This window comes from Solanum lycopersicum, chromosome 9 (genome assembly GCF_036512215.1).
Source record: "Solanum lycopersicum chromosome 9, SLM_r2.1".
In the NCBI taxonomy this organism is placed as follows: domain Eukaryota; kingdom Viridiplantae; phylum Streptophyta; class Magnoliopsida; order Solanales; family Solanaceae; genus Solanum; species Solanum lycopersicum.
In genome coordinates, this window is record NC_090808.1 from 51,096,464 (window position 1) to 51,107,899 (window position 11,436).

Sequence of the window (11,436 nt, forward strand, 5' to 3'; positions counted from 1 at the left end):
TCTCTTTTAACTCTCAAGTAGTTAAATTATTAACATTAACCCACTAAATTTATAATTATAGCGGGAATAGCCCAAAACGCCCCCTTAAAACATTTAAGAAATCCGACTCAGCCTGGGATTACGCAGTCTGTGACGGGCCGTCGTGCCTGCGACGGTCCGTCCTGCTGGGTCGTCGCAGAGTTCAGAGACTAATTTTCTGTGGAAGATGTGTGACGGTCCGTTGTGCCCACGACGGTCCGTCCTGCCATTCCGTTACGAAGTTTAGAGAGTCGATTTCAGTACCCAAATTTCAGAATTCTAAGTGTTTTGGAACGAGACCCCCTCGACAGTCCGTCGTGCCCATGACGGTCCGTCGTGGGATACGTCGTCTCAGCCAGTTTTTCCAGAAATAAACTCTGCTGCTCAAAACGACTAAACAGGTCGTTACACTCTGGTCCCTAAATGTCTGTATCCAGTCCCAAATTGTCTATTGGGACAGGAAAATGTCCTAATAGGTATCTTCGGTAAAAGTTAATTGCGACGGGCTTCTTATACCGGTCGTTAAATGGAATTAAGGACGGAAACAAAACTGGCCGCTAACAACCCTTTAAAAGTAGTGTTTCCTGGTCGTTAAATCTCTGGATAGTAGATTAATCTTTAGATACGGTAATATTTTTGTTTCTAATTGACCATAAGTAGTTCAAGAGTTTCATACATCTATTCAAATCGACGGGATTCCAAAAATAATATATTCAATAATATCATGGTTTAATACATATAATTAATTATGTATAAAATATGGATAACATCTTATTGGTGACACTAGACGACTAAGATAAAAATCACTATATTGTTTACACAACCTCTTACCAAAAGTATGTACAACCATAATGAAAAATACAAATTTTAATCTATTAGTCATTGAAAAATGATCACGAACTTAATAGCTTGCTTTATGACTTCAAAATTTATTGCTTGACTTCTGAACTCATGTCTTCATCACCTGCAATATACACAATTTAAACAATACAAAAACTATAAAGATGAACTTCTAGAAAATTAGTTAAATGATGAATTATGTCTAATAGTAACTCGAGCATTGGAGTCTCAAATATATCCATCTTCAAAATTTGAAACAACTGAAAGAAGGCTGCCCAAGTATATTCAATACTAAATTAGAATGTCAACCAAATAATGTTAAGTAGAAGTTAACATTTAACATTATATACAACCTAGACACATTATAGAAATTGAGAAAAAAAAACATAATCAACTAGTCCTTAAACACTAAAAAACATAAATTAAATTTAACATGGTTTTGTTAAAATAAACTCAAATTTAGGCCTATTTGATCAAGCACTTACACTCGAGTTACAAATTGTACCAATTGTGCACTATATGAAAAAATTTTCTCATAATACTGGACTAAATCTCTAAGTCCAATCATGAAACATAATAATTTTCTAAGATGCACGACTAAACTACAGAGCCAAACTTAATACATATTCAACAACAAATGTGTTGACTTTCATTAACTAGCTTGCAAGAATGAAGAAACTTTATTGAAAACTAGAAATTCTGGAAAAAAGTAGTTTGCTAAGATATTGTTTTTGCTATATTTATGCTTAGTTATTGGATTCAGCAACACAAAAGTTGAGGTTTATGAATTGGGCAGATTAGTCATAAGAATTAGAAATTTTGTAAGAAAGCTAAAACGGCAATGTTAAGGTTTCTTTGCTCTGTTCAGTTCCTAACATTCCAGTCTAAATAGAGTTGTGTAAACAAATTGCAGGAGAATTTCTCTCGAGTCATGATTACACTTGTCAATCGAATATTATCTACCTACGAAACATTTTAAGTTTTTGCTATACGATGTGTAGACCCTTATTAAGAGAATATAGAGATGTGATGTATATGGACTCTTACATGTATACCATACAAGTAAAAAACAACTGAGATAGAAAAATAGTTTTCTAAAAAAGTTTTCATTATTAGAAACTTCGAAAGAGAGGGTAGCTTAAAGAGAGTAAGAACGAATATGATGTACAACCAAAAGCATTAATAGCAGCCGGAATGAGAACAAAGAACATGGTAATAGAAGCCAACACATACAAATATAGTCGAATAGGGTAGATGGTCACCTGTATAGTGCTAATCTTGAGTACAAGTCATTTTATTGTTTTAGATCCAACAATAAGGTAGTAATCTTACAAAAACAAACATAAGTTATAGTCGTAGAAACTGCTTAGTAGAACAATATTAATAAAAAATAATGATGTGACACAAGGAAGATAAATTATTTTCAACAACAAATATAATACCAACGTCCTAAACTAGTGTTACTAGCAAGAAACAATATTGACACACTGTTTTTTTCAGACTCTTTTATTAAAATACATCAATCTATTCTAAAGAAGAAAAAAATAAACTAGAACTTTGATAGTAATTAGAGAAGCTATTCAATTCAACTCCTACTTTAGTTTTCCCAACTCAGAATGAAGCTCTAGTATCATCAACAGTGGACATTTAACTTAACTATAGATTCAGTTATAAGTGTTAAAAATGGTATACAGCCTTCCAGTTAAATTATTCAGAAGTATAAGAACAAATATGAGATTCAATTATTTTTTATTCATAGTATGAATTTAGTGTCTTGCTTCAATAGAGTGCAGTTAATGTATACCTGATTGAGTTTGTGTATTCTCATCGTAAGAAGTGAAAGTTCTAAAGTTCTTCAATTTGCACAAGTCCCAAAGTTTAACACCATCTTGAGCAGCAGTTGCTAAGAAATCGCAGGATAACAAACACAAAACTAGAAAGGTGAAGAACTACACAATATATACATAGTCAATACTCCAGCATTAAAGGATGAATTTTAGACCCTGCTCGTTGAACTAATCTACATTCCAGAAAATGAATTTCAAGTCAATCAAGGATACGACCTAAATTTATGAAGACAGTTCCTCTTTCATGGCTATATATTTATACAACTAAACTAAGCTTCCTGGAATTTCCTCTGTGGCAACAAATAACTTTCGTGGCTACATATTTGTTATGTACACAAATTCCTTTCTCATATATAGCGATGCATGTGGTGAAGACATAAGAATATCAAAAAGATCTAGGCATACAACAATGATAGAAATGTTCTGCTAATATTTTAATAGTTAGTACATGAATCAAAGCATTAGCTATTTCATCCACTGTAAAAGAAATATTAATTAGAGTTAGAAAATATTTAAAACTCCACACTTCTACTTTAAACACCTTCTTCATCCCCTCTCCTCCTCTACTCTAGTTTTTTCAATCATATTATGGAAAGGGTGGACATATTTACCTGATTATTAGACCATCCAACAAGGTAATGAAATCATGACACTTCCCTAAAGCTTGAAAAAACCTCTAGATCCATGCATGTAATCTTGGATACGAAAGGATGAGAATCCTATCACCAAGAAGTGAAAAGTGCGTTAATTGCTAAAAAAGATGCAAAACAAACCTAAATGCCCTAAAGAATAAGCCCTCCATCTTCCAAAATGAAAACTTAATTCTGCATGAGTTTTGAAATGCAAATTGAGAAACCCTCACCACTCCTTCACATTTAAATCACAATAATACAATATGTATACTCCATTAAAAAAAATTACACAGAAGACCAAATTAAATGATCAAAAATAAGAACAAAACCATTGATAGATAAGAAGTTACCTGTCTTTTGTAATTTTCTTCCCCAAATGATCCGTGAGTGAACAAATTGAGTTTGATTTACAGTTTTCACAAATATGATTTCTGAAAAATGAGGGTTTACATGAGCACATGTTTATTTGGAGAGAAAGAGAAGGGGGTGGGGGTGGGGGTGGGGATGGGGTTTGTGTTGTGGTAATTGTATATTGATATATTCTTATACATAATATTTTGATGGTAAATCACATAAATGTACCATATTAATGAAATATTTTACGTTTTATCATTTATGTCAACATAATTTTTCTAACTGAGAAAAGACATAAAGAGACATCGAAGTTGTCCCATATTTACATAAAGACACCTAAACTTTTGAAGTGTCCTAACACACCACTAAACAATTATATATCGTTGTAAATTGGCCATTTTTACCCATTAACTCATCTGGGTTGTTTACACGCACGTTAGGCGCGTCATGGGCCATTTTTCCTTTTTCTTTACCACTTTAAAACAGCCACATGTCATTTTCTTTCTTTAATATTAATTATTTAATCAATTTTTGTATCTTTCCCAATTTAAACTCAAAAATAGCCGTTGGTAGCCCTAAAATTTTGATTTCCATGGCAAGAACAATATTGCTGCTCTCTTTTTGACGACTTCTTCATCTTCCTCAAGAAAATAAGGTAGGAATTCGTCTTTTCTCTTTTAATTTCCAGTATAAACGTTAATTTGAAGTTTTTTTATGGTTGAATTTCTTTTCAATTTTTTGGTTAGTTTTTGATTGAAAATGTCAAATGCAATGTTGAATCGTATTTGTAATGATGAGAATGATCCGATGTTGCGAGTGAAACTGCGATGCAAACATGGTGACTTACTATCAATGCAAACTTCATGGTCGGAGCATAACCCAGCTCGAAGATTTTGGTCTTGTCCACGCTATCGTGTATGTTTACTAATTTTTTTATGGAGATCTTTTGTTTATGTATTATTCTTTAATTTGTGTTTTCCGTATTTTAGGAGGATGCGTGCAACTTCTTTAGATGGAGGGATCGAGAAGAAGTTGATATAAGATCCAAGTATGTTATTCCGAGATTAGCAAAGAGAATTAAGGAGTTGGAAGAAATATTGACATCTTATGAAAGTCGTGTTGAAAGTAATCAAGTCATGATGAAGGAGAAGAAGAAGGGCAAATGTTGTAACTTGAAGCTAATCGTCTTGATCATTATTGTGTGTTTTCTATTTTTAAGTCTAACCAAGAATGTGAAGGATGGAAGTTGTAGGTGTGTGCAACCAAAATTGCCATAGACATGTTTAGTTACTTTCAAATTTTTGAAATTGTAGGTGTGTGTACCTAGAAGCTAATTGTCTTGATCTTGCTAGTTGTAGGTGTATGTAACTTGAAAGATTGTTGAATGTTCAAGTTATTGTTGTTCTTTGTTGTCGAAATTGTTATAATTTGAACAATTAGTTAATGTATTTGGTTCTCTAATCTATATTATCGTGGCAACCATTTGAGAAGCTTCACAAGTATGTCAATTACAATTAAAAAGGCAATAACAAAACTGACAAAAAAGAAGACTTCATAATCGAGTTTGATTCCAAACATTCAAGTTTGTTTGGTTACACCCAAAATTGAGTTTGTTTCCAATAAAAAAAACAACACAAATATATGCTTAGTTAAATTTTGTTTGTCAAAATGAACAAGACAACATCAAAATGCCCTACTTCCATGGCACAGAAGTTTTTCTACTTGAAGTTGTTTGACCTTAGCTATTAGCAGCATTAGCAGCAGCTACAGACCTAGTTTGGATAACCTTTTCAGCCCTCATTCTTTCCAGATTGCTACTTGTAATAGTTGTCTTCCCCTTCCATTTGAATCCACGTGCTGGTGTGTAGCCAATATCACCAGTGACAACATCATCCCTCTTTGTAACTTTTGTACCAGTATTGATGACTCTTCTATGTCACGACCCAAACCGAGCCGCGACTGGAACCCACACTTACCCTCCTATGTGAGCGAACCAACCAATCCAAACCTTAACATTTCAATGTAATATCATCATAAAATAATGCGGAAGAATTAAACTCATTAATAAAAACCAATTCAATAACTATTATTTCCCAAAATCTGGAAGTCATCACCACAAGAACATCTATGATCAAATTACTAAACTAAGAGTATTCTAAGAAGCTAAAACAAATAAAAACTAGTCTATGCCGGAACTTCAAGGCATCAAGACATGAAGAGGAAGATCCAGTCAAAGCTAGAAGCATTAGCTCACCCTGATATCCAGAGTAATGGAGACTGGCTAGAGTTAGTGTTGAGTCGAAGATGACGGCACGTTTGCTGCACTCCACAAATAAACAAGAAGAAAACATAAAAGTAGGGGTCAGTACAAAACACGGGTACTGAGTAAATATCATCGGCCAACTCAAAATAGAAATCAATATGTACCAAGTAATATCATAAAATCAACTATGATACTCAACATGTAGCAACAGCAAGTACTATAACATTAACAATTACCGTCAGGTTCACACATGAGGACTCAAGCCTCAATACCATACTCATTTGGGAATTATGTTCATTAGATTGAGTATATTACCATCTTTCAAGATTTATTGTCTTTATTTCTCTTGTGTCGGTACGTGACACTCCGCTCCCTCATATTCATTAATCCTCTTATGTCGGTACGTGACACTTCGATCCCCTAAATCTACGTGTCGGTTCGTGACACCCGATCCCCTAAATCTATGTGTCGGTTCGTGACACCCGATCCCCTAAGTCTACATATCGGTTCGTGACACCCGATCCCCTAAATCTACGTGTCGGTTCGTGACACCCGATCCCCTAAATCTACGTATCAGTTCGTGACACCCGATCCCCTAAATCTACGTGTCGGTTCGTGACACCCGATCCCCTAAATCTACGTGTCGGTTTGTGACACCCGATTCCCTAAATCTACGTGTTGGTTCGTGACACCCGATCCCCTAAATCTACGTGTTGGTTCGTGACACCCGATCCCCTAAATATACGTGTCGGTTCGTGACACCCGATCCCCTAATCTCCTTCTAACAATTCATCAAGCCTTCTTTCTTACCAAGGCATCATCAATCTCATTATTTTAGTTCATCACGCCTTCTTTTATACCAAGGCCTCATCATTAACAGAGAGATTAGGTTTTTGCAAGATTTGGGATTCAATAACTTCATCATGCTTATATAATCACAATTATATAATTACATTCATGCAAGCATACAATTAAGCACATAGCAGGGTTTACAATATTATCAATACATATCATTCGCTTTTAAGAGTTTACTACGAATATCGTAAGAGAAACCATAACCTACCTCCACCGAAGATTAGTGATCAAGCAAGTGATTTCCCAAGCTTTGTGTTTTTCCTCTCGTTCGATGCTCTCTCTATCGTTTCTCTTTTCTTCTCTTTGTTCTTTCTATTTTCTTTATTCAAACCCTCTTTCTTTTGCCCTAATTAGTATATAATTAAGAATAAAAGATGGCAATAATAACTCACTAATTAACTTAAGGTTACCTCTTTTAACCCCCAAGTAATTAGACTTATTAACATTAACCCACTAATTTTATAATTAAAGTAGGAATAGTCAAAAACGTCCCTTAAAATGTATAAAGAAATCCGACCTAGACTGGGATTACGCAACCTGCGATGGCCCGTCATTCCTGCGACAGTCCGTCCTGTAGGTCGTCGCGAGATTCAGAGACTCAATTTCCACCAAAGTCTGTGACGGTCCGTCACACATGTGACGGTCCGTCCTGCCATTTCGTTACGAAGTTCAGAGAGTCGATTTTCAGTACCCAATTTCAGATTTTCTAAGTGTTTTGCAACGAGACCCTGCGACGGTCCGTCGTGCCCATGACGGTCCGTCGTGGGGGTCCGTCGCCTCAGCCTGTTTTTCCAGAAATAAAACCTGCTGTTCAAAACGACTAAACAGGTCGTTACAATAGATACCAATTTACCCATCGTTCGTCCCCGAACGATCACAAGAAGGAAAACAAGGGCGAAAAGGAGTACCTGAATCTGTAAACAGATGTGGGTATCTTTCTCGCATATCTGCCTCCTTCTCCCAAGTGGCTTCTTCAACGGGTCGATTCTTTCATTTAACTTTGATGGATGCGATCTCCCTTGATCTCAACTTGCGAATTTCTCTATCTAGAATGGCAACAGGTTCCTCCTCATAAGACAAGTTCTCATCAAGCAAAACTGAATCCCAACGGATAATGTAGTTTCCATGCCCATGGTATCTTTTCAATATCGACACATGGAATACCGGATGCACTCCGGACAGCCCTGGAGGAAAGTCTAACTCATAAGCCACCTCCCCTACTCGCTTCAGTACTTCAAATGGACCAATATACCTTGGGCTAAGTTTACCTCGCTTACCAAACCGCATCACCCCTTTCATTGGCGAAACCTTTCCTCCATAAACTCCAAGTCTCTAACCTTTCGATCTGCATACTCCTTCTGTCTACTTTGCGCCGCTAGAAGCTTTTCTTGAATAGATTTCACTTTATCTAACGATTCCCTAGAAGGTCAGTACCCCAAGGTCTGACTTCAAATTTATCAAACCACCAAATGGGAGACCTACATCTTCTCCCGTATAGTGCCTCAAATGGGGCCATATCAATGCTTGAGTGATAGCTATTATTATAGGAGAACTCTGCTAAGGGTAAGAAGCTATCCCACTGACCACCAAATTCTATCACACATGCACGAAGCATATCTTCCAACACTTGAATCGTTCGCTCAGACTGACCATCGGTCTGAGGGTGGAACGCAGTACTAAGGTCCAACCTAGTACCCAATTCCGCGTGCAACGTTTTTCAAAACTTAGAAGTAAACTGCGTACCTCTATCTGATATAATGGAGAGTGGAACCCCATGCAATCGCACCACTTCCGAGATGTAAAGTTTGGCTAACTTCTCTGCATTGTAAGTCATCTTGACCGGAATGAAATGAGTAGACTTAGTTAACCTATCAACAATTACCCAAATAGAATCAAACTTTCCCAATGTCTTTGGAAGACCAACCACGAAATCCATTGCAATCCTTTCCCACTTCTATTCAGGAATGGGCATTCTCTGAAGTATTCCTCCGGGCCTTTGGTGTTCATACTTTACTTGTTGACAGTTTGGACATTTGGCAATAAAATCCACAATATCACGCTTCATTCTACTCCACCAAAAGTGTTGCTTTAGGTCACGGTACATCTTGGTTGCACCCGGATGTATCGAATACCTTGAACTATGAGCCTCTGTCAGAATAGTGTTGATCAAATCATCGACGCGGGGTACACATACCCTTCCCTTAATCCTCAAAACACCTTCCTCATCGATTGTCGCTTCTTTAGCCTCTCCTTGCAACACTTTATCTCGGATCCGGATCAATTTTTCATTATTAAGCTGCTTTCCCTTAATCTTGTCAAGGAAGGAGGATCTTGCCTCCACAAAAGCTAAAAATCCCCTCTTCTCGTTTACTTCTAATCTCATAAGGTCGTTAGCCAGAATCTGAACTTCTCTAGCCAATGGGCGTCTAGAAGCTTGTAAGTGAGCTAGACTTCCCATGCTTCCCGCCTTTCTACTTAAAGCATCCGCTACAACATTCGCCTTCCCCGGATGATACAAAATAGTGATGTCGTAGTCCTTCAGTAGTTCCATACATCTCCTCTGTCTCAAGTTCAAATCTTTCTGAGTAAAGACATACTGTAGGCTACGATGATCTGTATAGACCTCACACTTAACCCCATATAAATAGTGTCTCCATTGCTTTAATGCAAAAACTACCGCGGCCAATTCCAAATCATGAGTTGGATAGTTACGTTCATGCACTTTTAATTGTCTTGAAGCATAAGCAATCACATTCTTCTCTTGCATTAGCACTGCACCCAAACCTGAATAGGATGCATCACAATAGACAATGAAATTCTTACCTTCTACTGGCAAGGTGAGAATTGGTGCAGTAGTCAACAGGGTCTTGAGCTTCTGAAAGCTTTCCTCGCACTCGTCCGACCATACAAATGGAACATTTTGCTTAGTCAAGTTCATCAGTTGGGAAGCAATAGAAGAGAATCCCTTGACAAATCGGCAGTAGTAGCTAGCTAACCCAACAAAGCTCCTTATTTCTGACACATTAGTAGGTCTTACCCAATTCTTCACTGTCTCAATCTTAGAAGGATCCACCATCACTCCATCCTTAGAAACCACGTGCCCCAAGAAGGACACTGCATCTAGCCAAAACTCACACTTAGAGAACTTGGCATAAAGCTTTTTCTCCCTCAACATTTCCAATACCATTCTCAAATGCTCCTCTTGTTCCTCCTTACTTTTAGAGTATATCAGTATATCGTCAATAAATACGATCACAAAGAGATCCAAATATGGCTTAAAAATCCCGTTCATCAAACTCATGAATGCAGCAGGGGCATTCGTAAGACCAAAAGACATCACTACAAATTCGTAATGCCCATACCTAGTTCTAAAAGCAGTCTTTGGCACATCCGTTGCCCGTATTTTCAATTGATGATAACCGGATCTCAAGTCAATCTTAGAGAAGACACAAGCACCTTGTAACTGATCGAACAAGTCATCAATGCGAGGAACAGGATACTTGTTCTTTATGGTTACCTTGTTCAACTGCCGGTAGTCTATGCACATCCGAAAACTCCCATCCTTCTTCTTTACAAACAAAACCGGAGCACCCCAAGGAGATGCACTTGGTCTAATGAAGCCTTTGCTCAACAACTCTTGAAGTTGGGATTTTAACTCTCTTAACTCCGCGGGAGCCATTCTATAAGGGGGTATAGAAATGGGGCGAGTACCCGGTTCAAGATCAATACAGAAGTCAATATCCTTATCTGGTGGCATACCCGGAAGATCTGCAGGGAACACATCCAGAAACTCACGGACCACCGAAATCGACTCAATTGAAGGTACTTGGGTAGTGTCATCCTTGAGATGTGCCAAGAAAGCTAAACACCCTTTACTAACCATTTTCTTAGCACGAAGAAAGGAAATGATACGCACCGGATTGGAAGTGTAGTCACCCTCCCACACTAATGGATCTGTCCCAGGCTTGGCTAACGTCACCGTTTTAGCATTACAATACAAGATCGCAAATTGCGGAGAAAGCCAAGTCATACCCAGAATTACATCAAAATCAACCATTTCTAAGATAACCAAATCTACATAAGTGTTGCTCCCCACAAAGTTCACCAAACAAGACCTATATACCTTTTCAACTACCACAAACTCACCCACCGGAGTAGAAACACGAATAGGCATATCAAGTAATTCACAATATAAATTTAGACCACTAGCAAATGAGGAAGATACATAAGAAAATGTGGATCCAGGATCAAATAATACAGAAGCCATGCAATCACAAACCAGAAGATTACCTGTGATGACAGCATCAGATGCATCCGCTTTAGACCGCCTAGGGAAAGCGTAACAATGGGCCCTATCAATTGTCTGTCCATTGACCCTACCATGTTGTGATGTAGTGGCTCCAGTTTGCCCATCACCTCGGCCGTTTTGGTGGCTACCATTACCTCGACCACCACGTCCTCCAGAATAACGGCCTCTACCATGACCACCTCTACCTCTAGCTATTGGGGGTCTATAACTCTGTTTGGGACAATTCCTCCTAATATGTCCAGTCTCCCCACATCCATAACACACTCTAGAGTCAAGCATAGGTCTCTCAGAGAAGTGTTGACTGGTCTGAGGTGGACC

General features: G+C 37.7%; 1 long non-coding RNA gene across 2 annotated transcripts; it reads right to left on the reverse strand.

The window, feature by feature from the left end:
- Positions 1-711: 711 nt before the first annotated feature.
- LOC104649233 (uncharacterized) lies at positions 712-3,888 on the reverse strand. Of its 2 annotated transcripts, XR_011211568.1 has the most exons (4): positions 3,688-3,835; positions 3,317-3,424; positions 2,663-2,761; positions 712-982 (listed from the first exon to the last, which is right to left on the reverse strand). It is a non-coding gene; the product is annotated as an uncharacterized lncRNA (long non-coding RNA). The 2 variants fall into 2 exon arrangements; XR_011211569.1 differs by lacking the exon at positions 3,317-3,424 and having other exon boundaries at positions 2,663-2,878; positions 3,688-3,888.
- Positions 3,889-11,436: the final 7,548 nt, after the last annotated feature.